This window comes from Falco biarmicus, chromosome 3 (assembly GCF_023638135.1).
Source record: "Falco biarmicus isolate bFalBia1 chromosome 3, bFalBia1.pri, whole genome shotgun sequence".
Lineage (NCBI taxonomy): Eukaryota > Metazoa > Chordata > Aves > Falconiformes > Falconidae > Falco > Falco biarmicus.
Window position 1 is genome coordinate 16,356,470 of NC_079290.1, and position 12,161 is coordinate 16,368,630.

The 12,161-nt window shown below is 42.2% G+C and overlaps 1 long non-coding RNA gene across 2 annotated transcripts in view; it reads right to left on the reverse strand.

The window, feature by feature from the left end:
• LOC130145900 (uncharacterized) overlaps positions 1-5,644 on the reverse strand; it is a 61,656-nt gene extending 56,012 nt beyond the window's left edge. The window contains exons 1-3 of one of the 2 annotated variants that reach the window (XR_008820729.1): positions 5,335-5,644; positions 3,152-3,227; positions 1,860-1,999 (exon numbers count right to left, since the gene is read on the reverse strand). This is a non-coding gene — a long non-coding RNA (uncharacterized LOC130145900). The remainder of the gene's footprint in view (positions 1-1,859; positions 2,000-3,151; positions 3,228-5,334) is intronic. The other variant, XR_008820730.1, reaches the window with a different exon arrangement.
• Positions 5,645-12,161: the final 6,517 nt, after the last annotated feature.

The following is a 12,161-nucleotide window of genomic DNA, read 5'->3' on the forward strand; positions in this document are numbered from 1 at the left end:
CATCTTGGGTTAGTCCACAATATGGCAGTAAGATCTACTCTGGAGCAGATCAAAGAGAAGGGATGTAACCCTTAGCAATCTCTCTGCCTGGTATAATGTAACTGTCGGGCATACTGACCCAACCATCTTGCAGGGCAGGCAGAGATAGCAGAACCAGGTTCATGTCTCCTGTCTAGACTTTTCCATGCTTTGCAGTAAAGCGAGAAGCAGCTCTGTGAAACCAGATGAAAACACACACTCGTGCTCTGAAAGGAAGTACAACTCAGTGCAAAACTAAAGTTTGGTATAGCTGACTCGTGCTACACCAGTAAAAGGTTGACAGTGTGTAAGAAATAATGGGCATCAGCCCTTGCATCTCATCAGCCTCCCAGACAAGCAGTCAGGCCTTGTTTCTGTCACATTCACGTGTATCTTCCCTGTGCAACCTGATAGGAACCTGCTTCCATAACCCAGCTGCTCAGCACTCTGAACCCAATGCTGAAATGGTAATTATATATATGAATACTTTGCCTTTCCTCTGCCCCATTTGTGTCACTATGTGCACTGGTTAGTAAAAGGTTCCTCACTCCTTGTTTACCCAGAGCTGTCACAAGAGTTGCTTAACCCACTAATACATACCGTGAAACACACCTGTGTTATAGATCCAGAGAAAAACCACCAAAATCTTCTACTGCTTTCTCACCAAGGCTATATTCAGCTTTTTCCCTGCACCCATGGTTAGGCAGTGAGGTAGGCAAGGAACGGTCTCTATCTCATGCCATGCTCTATGGTTTGGTCAGCAAAAAAAAGGTAATCTGGAGCTGACACTGCTATTTAAATGGGATTCTCTCCCTCGTGAGAGAATGGTGTCAACTGAGCATGACAGCAGCCAGACAAGTAGCTTATTGAAAAAATTCAGCATCCCAAACCCGCAAAAGCAGTTCCCATCACCACTGCCATTTTTGATAGCAAAACCCTTGGGGACAGCTGTATTAATAATTAATAGACAATAGCCATCTGTAGCTCCTGCAGTGACCTGTAGTAAGAGGTCAAGTAGTATCACTAGTCATTCCTGTCTTGCTATAGCCATCAAAGTGAAGGTCACTTCCTTCAAAAGGGCAAAATGATGGTCAGCAACCTATACACACATTCAGATGAAATACCAGCTTACTATCAGCACCAAAACCAGACATTGTCCCTGCCCATGTCCATGAAATTAACCCCATGACCACTCTTCATCTGAGTAAAATTCATTCTCTTACCCTGGTTTCCTCTGCCCTCCTGACACATTTTTCTTTTCAAAATTTCTTAGGTCTCTTCATGAGGTCAAAATGAGTGGCCAAATTCATCCATAGCTACTTAAACCAGAAGTCACAGCTGGCCAGATTAAGTCCTATCCAACAAACAAAATTAACCTTGATCTAGGCTCAGCCATGCTTACCCAAGGCCTAAGATATCTCTCTCAAGGTCCTTGTGGTGTAAACATCTGTATTGGAGACAGCTGTCCAGGTGCCTGCTCTAGCCAACGGAGACCAAACCAACAAAGCCAATAGTGGTTGGGAGAAATGATTCACACTGAACAGAAACATCCACTTTTGGCTAAAATGGATGCAGGATTACACTGGTTGACTGACTCTCCTCTGGCTACAAAGGGGGACTGAGGTGAGCTACTGAGTTGTAGATGCCTGTATTCTCAAAACATGTGTTCACTTCAGATGAATCCCACTCCAGAGTACCCGTTAATTTGCTTAGCTGTTCCACTGAAATGACTAACAATAATCACAGTCGAGCTCATAGTGCATAGATCACAGAGTTATTTAAAAACTAGCATGTTTACTCCCTCCAAAGCTAATCAAAACCGTAATAAAAATAAGTCCCACCTGTTTGCGCTTGTGCAGGAGGCCTCTGGTGACATATAAACGGCATGCATTTTTACTGACCTCATCTTGGTTACGTCATCAAGACTTCCAATGTCAGCCACATTTCACCAGCCTGACACACGCAATTGCATAAGATGCATCTGTAAATACAAGTCATTTACACTGCATTAAATATATGCTTCAGCTGAAGCCCATTTGACATTCATACAGCAGATTTATGTCCTCTCGCTTGTTCCTGTGGAGCTAATAATATAATGATATAATACACCTGCAGTGTTGGGGTGGCTGTAGTTATGTGAGGCAGAGGTTTTCCTCAGCCCCTCAGGGTGGTTAAGGTGAGGTCAGCTTCACAAGGGGGGAAAAAAGGAGTATTATGTATGTGTGGCTATCACTAGAGACTGTGACATCTGTAGAGCATTTGGAGTTGTCAGTGGTGAAAACATGTTAAAAATGGTGGAGTAAAAAAGCAGTAAGAGACCCACTAAGTTTCCAGAGATGATCTTCACATGTCATAGGGCATTTGAGGTTGTTTTGTTCATGGAGAATTCAGTGTGCTCTGCTTTTCAGGAAATATCCTTTTTTTTTTTTTTTTTTAACCCCATACCGATGTAGAAAACTATTCCTGTGACACTTGGCTGCAATTCCAGCCCACAACTGAGAGGTAACTCCATATTGCAACTTTCTATTCAAATTTTATCCTCAATCTCAAATTATTCATCATTCAGAATAAGAGGATGGGGCGTGATATTTCATCTCAGGTGATTACACATTAGAAACAGAGAGAAAAAATATGTCTTATTATATCGTCTAAGAACGAAAAAATCAATAACCAGCTGTACAACACTACAAATGCCAAGCCAGTAGAGGTGTCTTGGTCAAAAAAATTGAGGGCGTGAAAGGAATCATAGGAAGCTTGAAAGTCCCCTTAGCAATTTTTTCATTGTAAGTGTAGAAAATTATCTGAAGCAATGACAGAGCATATTTCACAAATGCTTTTAATGATCCACACAAAAATTGTTTACTGCATATCTGCTTGGTTCCATTTACATTCTTTCTAGCAACATAAACTAGCCAGCTACTGAAGACGGTTGCATAAGAAAAGAATATAGTGGCCAACATATAATATAGCTTAGATGATCCTGTCCTTTTACAGATGCACTTAAAGTTGCTTATATCAACTGCAAAAGATTAGAAGACGTATTTAGAACTTAACATATTCTAAGAATATTTGAAAACATTAAAAAAAAAATCAGACAGCAACTTCAAGGGTGAGGTTGTACACAAATACTAACCGTTAATGGACCTGTGGCATTCAATTTTAAGCGTCACTTTTGCCAAAAAAAACGTAGTTCCAAGACAACTGAAATACTGCAGGAAATCACATCAAATTTTGACGTTTAGTTTTCAGAAGAGGAAGAAGCTTTCAATGTAAACAAGATCCACGATACTTGAAAACCATGTTTGTTTGCTTTTTTAATATCATAATTGATAATACACATTTTTAATAAGCCAAAACCTAAAGAAAGCCATTTGGATTTTTTTCAACCCATTTCATTCCACTTGGAATTTGTTTACATGTTACCTATGCTGACAACATTGATTTTATTTTGTTTTCCAAGTCAGAAGGTAACCAGACCTCATAACCTGGAAATCATCTCAGAGAGATCTCTGCCGTTTTCTCATCTCAGATCCCAATGCTAGAATTTCAGAATCTGTTCCACTTTGCAGGATGTAATGGCACATACTTTCATCCTAAGAGTTGTGCAAGACAATTGCCACTACCTTGCCCGTGTTAAACTTTCAAAATCATCTACAAAGTGAAAATCATCAGTCATCACTGACATGTCTATACAATAAAGGAAGCCTCAGCGCTGGATGCTTTCAGATTGTACATTATTTAGTCCATCCAGATGATAGAATAAGAATAGGTACATGGCAAGAGTAAAATTTACATACTTAAGATTTATTCTGAGAATCATCATTGCCAAATCACACTCTCTGTTGCTGCTCCATTGCTTACAGAAATTATGGGGAAAAAATGCACTCTTGATAGCACATGCTGCCAAGAAAAGTGATCATTTCACTTTCTGACACACAATGGCTGCACAAAATACCTCAGATTGTATTTAATGAATGAATGACATCATAAACTTGTATCAGACACTGCCAAGAGCACAGCAGTATTTTTTTCTATGATCCCTCGGTAGCGTTGGCTAAATAGAAAACATTTGTATTGGAGTCACATCGTGTTTTGTGTGGTACTCAAGACATCTTCTAGAGCAAGGCAGTGAAAAGCTACTCATGCACATTGCATCTGGCTCACTATTTCACAAAGTATTTTAGCTTTAATGTACAGACTAATGTTCCTGCAGTTTCTGAAATAGAAATCTCCTAATCCTGGCATCTGAGACATTGCTGCACTCAGATGATAAAAGCCTGGGTTCATTTTCATTTTTCTCTGTTTACAAGTGTCAATTCCTTTGTGCATTTCTCAAGAGGTTGGTTGTAGAGCATGGCAGGAATTAGTTTTCCCCTCTTGCAGAAATGTTAGTGATTTCAATTCCTTCTCTTTGTCTCTCCCTATAGCTTTACTTCAGATGAGCTGGAGACCTTTTAAGAGTACTATACAAAAATCCAGAGGAACCATCTTCACACAATACCATGAGCAGAAACAAGAATTTTAATACTGGTTTTGCTCATTATATGCAAAAGACTTATGGATGAGTTTTGGGCAATCTTCTCTGTTGAAGATGTAAGAATTAATTAATTTAATAATACAATTGCAATAATTCGATTGGTTTTCTGATTTTGCACTGACTCATTCCCTTCGTCTCACAGATCTGCGGAGGCAGAATCCTCCAGCACAGGGATGATAACAAACAGCTGGCACAGGAGAAAAAAAGGAAATAACATGTTTCAGTAGTTCCAGGGGCACTAGCACAACCATGAACAAGGAAAACCCAGGCTCAAATCCTCTATTTAATATATTGCTTCTTTACACAAAGGGATGCAATTGTAAGTGGAAAGGCAGAAAGACACAATTCAGAGTACCTATGACTTGGAATTTCAAACTAAATCACCTACACCCCTGAAGAATATCTGCTGAGCAAACAATTTTTATGGGGAAGATCATCCTTCAGCCTGTATCTCCCACTTGTCTTTCTTAAGCACCTGAAATATTGGCCTGAACCTGAGAAATTTTCTCTGACAAACATTATTTTTTATATATAATTACCCTAAATAAATGGATATTAAGAACTTGACATTACCAATTAAAACACTAATTTGTCAGTTAATTTCCAGCAAAATCTAGTTAGCTACACATCATAGAAATATTTAGGTTAGAAAAGGCCTTTGAGATCACCAAGTCCAACCATTAACTAGTACTTCCAGGTCCACCACTGGACCACATTACTAAGTGTCGCAGCACTCTCCAAACTAGCCAGCTGCAACAAGGTCTTTTACCATCTCATACCAACATCTCTTCATGCCAGTCCCTCTGCTGTCTTCTCCTAGTCTCTGCTCACCCAGGGCATGCTCTCTCTTCCCTCTTCTTCCTCCTCTCTCTCCCTCAGCTGCTCCCTCTTCACTGCCTGCCCAACCCCTTAACAGAACCAGCCACACCTGCACCTTATCTACATCAGCCAACCCACCACCCCTGAAGCCAGCCCACAGCTGTATGTTATCAATGCTAATTAACCCACCTTCATTCCTCTACAGCTAAGACCACACCTACATATTTTTTAAACACCTCCAGGGATGGTGATTCCACCACCTCCCTGAACAGGCTGCCCATGTTCCAGTTCCAATGCTTCAGAACCCTTTCAGTGAAGTTTTTCCTAATATCCAGTCTAAACGTTCCCCCTGGTGCAACTTGAGGCTGTTTCCTCTTGTCCTGCCACTTATTATCTGGGAGAAGAGACCGACCCCCACCTGGCTACAACCTCCTGTCAGGAAGTTGTAAAGAGCAATAAGAACCCCCCCGAGTGTCCTCCTTTCCAGGCTGAACACCTCCAGTTCCCTCAGCTGCTCCCCATCAGACTTGTGCTCCAGACCCTTCCCCAGCTCCGTTGCCCGTCTCTGGACACATTCCAGCATCTCTACACCCGCATTGAAGTGAGGGGCCCAAAACTGAACCCAGCATTCAGGGTGCAGCCTCAGCAGTGCCGAGTACAGGGGGACGGTCACTGGCCTGGTCCTGCTGGTCACACTGTTTCTGATACAAGCCAGGATGCTGTTGGCCTTCTGGGCCATCTGGGCACACTGCTGGCTTATGCCCAGCCAGCTGTCAACCAACACCCCCAGGGCTTTTCCCACCAGGCAGCTTCCCAGCCTGTAGCATTGTGTGGGGTTGGTGTGACCCAAGTGCAGGACCCGGCACTGAGCCTTGTTGAACCTCATACAAATGGCCTTGGCCCATCAGTCCAGCCTGTCGATCCCTCTGTGCAGAACCTTTCTGCCCTCAAGCCAACCAACGCTGCCCCCCACAACTAGATGTCATCTGCAGACTCACAGAGGGTGCACTCAATCCCCTCGTCCACATTGTTGATGAAGATATTAAACAGAACTAGCCTCGGTACTGAGCCCTGGGGAACACCACATGTGACCAGCCACCAGCTGGATTTATCTCCATTCACCACCACTATTTGGGCTTGGCTGTCCAGCCAGTTTTCCACCCAGCATAGAGTAAACCCATCCAAGCCATGAGCAGCCAGTTTCTCCAGGAGAATTCTGTGGGAGATGGGGTCAAAGGCTTTACTAAGATCCAGGTAGACAACATCCACAAACTTTCCCTTATCTACTAGGTGGGTCACATTGCTGTAGAAGGAGGTCAGGTTCATCAGGCAGGAGCTGCCTTTCATAAACCCATGCTGGATGAGCCTGATCTCCAGGTTGTACCTCATGTGCCGTGTGATGGCACCCAAGATGATCTGATCCATAACCTTCCCTGGCACTGAGGTCAGGCTGACATGTCTGTCATTTCACATATCCTCCTTCCTGTCCTTCTTGTACATGGGTGTCACACTGGCTAACCTCTAGTCTTCTGGGACCTCCCCCGTTAGCCAGGGCTGCTGATAAATGATGGAGAGCAGCTGAGTGAGCTCCTCTTCCGGCTCCCTCAGTGCCCTCGGGTGGGTCTCGTCCAGCCCACAGACTTGTGCGTGTCTAAGTGGAGCAGCAGGTCACTGACCGTTTCCTCCTGGACTGTTGGGCCTTCATTCTGCTCTTTGTCCCTGTCTTCCAGCTGAGTACCCAGAGCATAAGTGGTCTTACTACTAAAGACTGAGGCAAAGAAAGCATGAAGTACCTCAGCCTTTCCTCATCCTCCGTGGCCATGTTCACTGCCACATCCAATAGAGGATGCAGATTGTCCTTGGCCCTCCTTTTGTTTCTGACGTATTTAAAAAATCATTTTTTATTATCTTTTACAGCAGTGGCCAGCCTGAGTTCTAGCTGGGCTTTCACCTCTTGAGTCTTCGCCCTGCATAGCCTCGTGGCATCCTTGTAGTCCTCCAGAGCTGCCTGCCCCTTCTTCCCAAGGTGGTAAACTCTCCTCTTCCCCCAAGTTCCAGCCAAAGCTTTCTCTTCGGCCAGATCGGTCTTCTCCTCCACTGCCTTGTCTTTCAGCACATGGGGATGACCTGCTCCTGCGCCTTTAAGATTTCCTTCTTGAAGAATATCCAGCCCTCCTGGACCCCTCAGCATTTCAGAACTATCTCCGGAGGGACTTTGTCAACCAGGCTTTTAAACAGGCCAAAGTCAGCCCTCCAAAAGTCCAAGGCAGCCATTCTGCTGGCCCCCTTCCTTACTTCTCTGATAACTGGAAACTCTAACATCTCATGATCATTACGCCCAGTATGTCCTCCAACCACCATATCACTCGTCCTTCTCTCTTTGTAAACAGCAGGCCCAGTGGGGCATGTCCCCTGGTTGGCTCACTCACCAGCTGTTTGGGAAGTTGTCTTCCACACACTCCAGAAACCTCCTACACTGCTGCCTCTCTGCTGTGTTGTATTTCCATCAGGCTCCTGGTAGGTTCAAGTCCCCCATGAGAACAAGGGTAGTGATCTTGAGACTTCCCCCAGCTGCTAGTAGAATGATTCCTCTCCCTCTTCATCCTGGTTGGGTGGTCTTTAACAGACTCCCACCATGATATCCACCTTGTTGGCCCTGATTCTTACCCATAAACACTTGACCCTGTTGTCACCATCATTCAGCTCTAGGCAGTCGAAACACTCCCTGACATACAGAGCTACTGCACCGTCTCTCCTTCCTTGCCTAACCCTCCTGAAGAGTTTGTTGCCATCTATTGCAGCACTCCAGTTGTATGAGTTGCCCCAACATGTTTCTGTGATGGCGATAATGGCATAGTCTTCCTGCTGCACCATGACTGCCAGCTCCTCCAGTTTCTTGCCCATGTTTTCTGCCACATCTAGCTGGATTCAGCAACTGCCGTTCATGACAATGTGCCAACAGCACTCACTCAAACAAGCAAATGAGTACAAGACTAACTGACCATTTTCTCCGGCCAACATCGTAAGCCCACTTTCTCACTGTCCTGGTACACAGTCATGATACATGTGGCCAGACTTAACTACTCTGCTACTTTTTATGTCTGCTTGCAGTTGTGTATATTTTAGTGCAAGGGAAGAGGCTCGCACAGGAGGAATTCAAAAGAATGACACTGTAGATATTTCCTAACTCTTCTCCACTTCCAGACAGTGCTTACATGAATGCAGAGCAGATGACCAAGTGCCCCACATTTATTGCTCTTTCCAGTTAATTGAAGGGTTGCAACCAGATATCTGTATCTGGAAATTCTTTACATTCCTGTTGGCAGCATGGCAGCCTTTGCCCCTCCCTGAACAGCAGAGAGAATATGATTCTGTGTCTGGTCTCTGGAGTATGTGTAGGCTCCACATGTTCCCCTGAATATCCATGCTGAGGTGCTGGCTGGACTGTACCACAGCTGCTTCCAGACCTGAAAATCCACATTCCTTCACATGGTATCTAGAGCCCACATGTAGGGGAAATCCACACACACACGTTGCTGTGCACTTGGGTCTTGCTCTAATTTGGCATCAAGCCCCACAATATATATAATATATTAAAATATGACTATTTCTCCTGTCACTGTCTGTACTTACATTGCTATTAGGATATATTTACCAGTACAACTGCCTTTACTCTTCAACCTGTTTAACAGCAGTCAATTAGGAAGATGACCACAAAGGAGATGGTGAGATATTAGAGCAGAATGGCAGAGCAGAGACCTAGCCATGCTATCTGTCAAAGACAGAAACATGGTACTGTAGGAAGGGAAAGATACTCCTGGTCCCTAGAGAGGGCAGAGGAACAAGGGCTTCTTTAGAGGAATCAGCTAATACTGGAATATTCTTGCATTGTGTTGTATTTTATTAAAAAAAAAAAAAAAAAAAAGGAAAAGCAAATGAAATTTTTTCTTCCCCACAAGGTTTTATAACCTACAGAGACAAACAGATGTTATCCCAGTTTACAGACAGGGAATCTTGAGCTATAATTACCATGAAATGACTTAATTCACTATCTTTAGCAAAGGAAGGAGGGAAAACAGAAAACTAAAAGCAATGTATTTCAAGAGGGCAGATTTCAATAAACACTGTAAATTGGTGGGTGAGATCTCCTCGGAAACAAGTTGAAGTGACAAAGGAGTCCAGAAGAGTTGGCAATTCTTTAAAGAAATGACAGTGAGCGTACAATCAGAAGCCATGCCAACATGAAGGAAGGATAGGAAGTGTAATCAGAAAACAATTTGGCTAAACCATGAGCTCTTCAATGACCTGGAGCTAAATAAAATGTACAGGAAGAGAAAACTACATTGAAATACTAAAGACAAGTACGAATGAATAGCAGAAATATGTGGGGAAAAATTGAGAAAGGCAAAGGTACAAAAAGAGAGGAAATTAGCAAAGGAAGCAAAAAGCTTTCTGTAAGCACATTTGCAGAGAAAAGAACTCCAGGGAAAAACAGTGGTTCACTGCTAAATGGAGAGAACAAGTTCCTGCCAGATGAGTCCCAGAAAAGTGAAATGTTTAGTGCCTTTTTTATTTCAGCCTTCACTGGAAAGGTCAATTATGACTAGATGGCTGATACAACCAAAGGGCAACAACTCAGGTTACAACAAGGCAAGATCAGATTAGAGAATACTTAGATAAGGCAGATGTTTCCAGTTCAGTGGGGCATTAGGACATTTATCCCAAGATACTTACAGGCATTAGTAAATCTCTTAGAGAACTCATGCAAGAGGGTAGGGTTAGAAAACTGAAGAAGAGTCAGCAGACCACCTATCTGTATGAAGAAGTAAAGGAGGAGCTAGGGTATTATCAGTCTGACAATTTAACTTTATTTCTGGAAAAATCTGGAACAAATAATCTAACTACTTGTAAGCATCTGGGCGGTAACAAGGAAAGGAGTAGCAGCCAGCATAGACTTGTAAAGATCAAATCACATCAAACCAATCTAATTCAACTCTACAACAGGGTAACAAGCCTTGTGGGTAGCGGAGGAAATGAAAATGTCATACATCTTGACTTTAGTGAGGCTTTTGACGCTGTCTCACATTATATTCTCATAAGTAAGCTAAGAAAACATGGTCAGGATTAAACTACACAGAAAAGGCATGCAAAGCTGGCTGGAAATCTGCATTTTAAGAGGAATTTATCAATGATTTGGCATCAAAATGGTAGGATTGTATCAGGTGGTAATTACAGAGTTCTTTCCTAGGTCTGGTAAAGTTCAATATTTTCATGAATGATGAGAAAAAAGGGATAGAAGTGTGTTTGCTGCATTTACAGATAAAATTAAGCTTAGGAAGGCAGTCTAAACACACTGAAGAATAGAACAGGAATCAGAAAAAATGTGACAAATTAGAGGGGTGGCCTGGAAAAATGAGATCAAATTTGAAAGAACAGGTGGAGAGACAAAAAAAATCCATTTGGGAATTATGTTGAATTGCAAACTGAACACAAGTCAACAATGTTACGCTGTTGTTCAAAAGACAAATACAGCACTGGTGTGTACAAACAAAACCATCACCTGTAAGACATGTGAAACATCCCTCCTGCTCTGCTCAGCCCTGCAATAGCACATCCAGCTTTAGGAAGGACGGACTGCGCAGCAAGAATGCAATGCAGAGAAAAATGTGACCCAGGAGGAAAGAACTGGGATTGTCTTGGACTAGGGGAAGTCTGAGAGGAGACATGAAAACAGTCTTGAAGTACTTGAGAGGCACAAGGAATAAGCTCTTCTTATATGCTGAGGCTGGGATAAAATATATGGATTTTAATTGTAGCAAGAAATCTAACATTAAAAAAATAATTTGACAAACATCTGTCAGAAGTTGCTTAGGCAGAAGCGATCCTAACACCAAATAGATAGATAGCCTAAAAGATTTCAAAATGTTTCTTTTAGCTGTCTTTTCCTTCCATGACACACTGTGGATTTCAGGGACGCAGGTCATGGATGACTAACTAGAGTTCACATGGGGCATCTAAAATCAAGCAGAAAATTGAAGCCTGACCTTAGCAACACCAATTCAAGTATCTTTACCTCAGAATATCTTTCCTCACACTTCCTTTCTCTTAATAAACAGATTACACATGGAGATCCTTTATGCAACAGATGACATGTTAAAACTTTTGCAAAGAGTAAAGGAAATAGCTTTTTTTCTTCATTTTTTTCATTTCTATTTTTGCTTGTCTATGTTATCACAATGGAAGTGAAAAGCAGGTGATGCCAAAGCAGAGATTTCTGCTGGAAAATAAATTACAAATATACAAATACACCATTAGACTTCTGCATAATTGGAAACCAGTTGATTAAAGGTCACCAAGAAAAAGCCTTTTGACACAGCCCTGAAAAAAGTTCATCTTCCTCATATAGCATGTGTCAGTACAGAACAGAGAAATGGCACATCCAGTTTATTACGCCACATTTAAAATTTAGGATGGATTATTAGTGACAATATTTCTTATATAGAAATAGAAGATGCCATTTTTTTATTAGAAATGCTGTGAATAGTAATTAATAGCCTCCTTTGCTGTGTTAATAATACACTCCTACCCAGTAAATATTGGCTAAATAATTAAGTGAAGGATTTTTTTTTCTTTCCAATCCCCCATGCAATTTGCTTAATTTGATAGATTTTAATTGGAAAAGTGAAGACTTGGTTAATATTTAAAAAACAAGCAGTTAATCACGTTCTTTTGCACTGCCTGTGTGTATCAGCTCCATCAGCAGAAACATGCTGTTCTAGAGGGACGG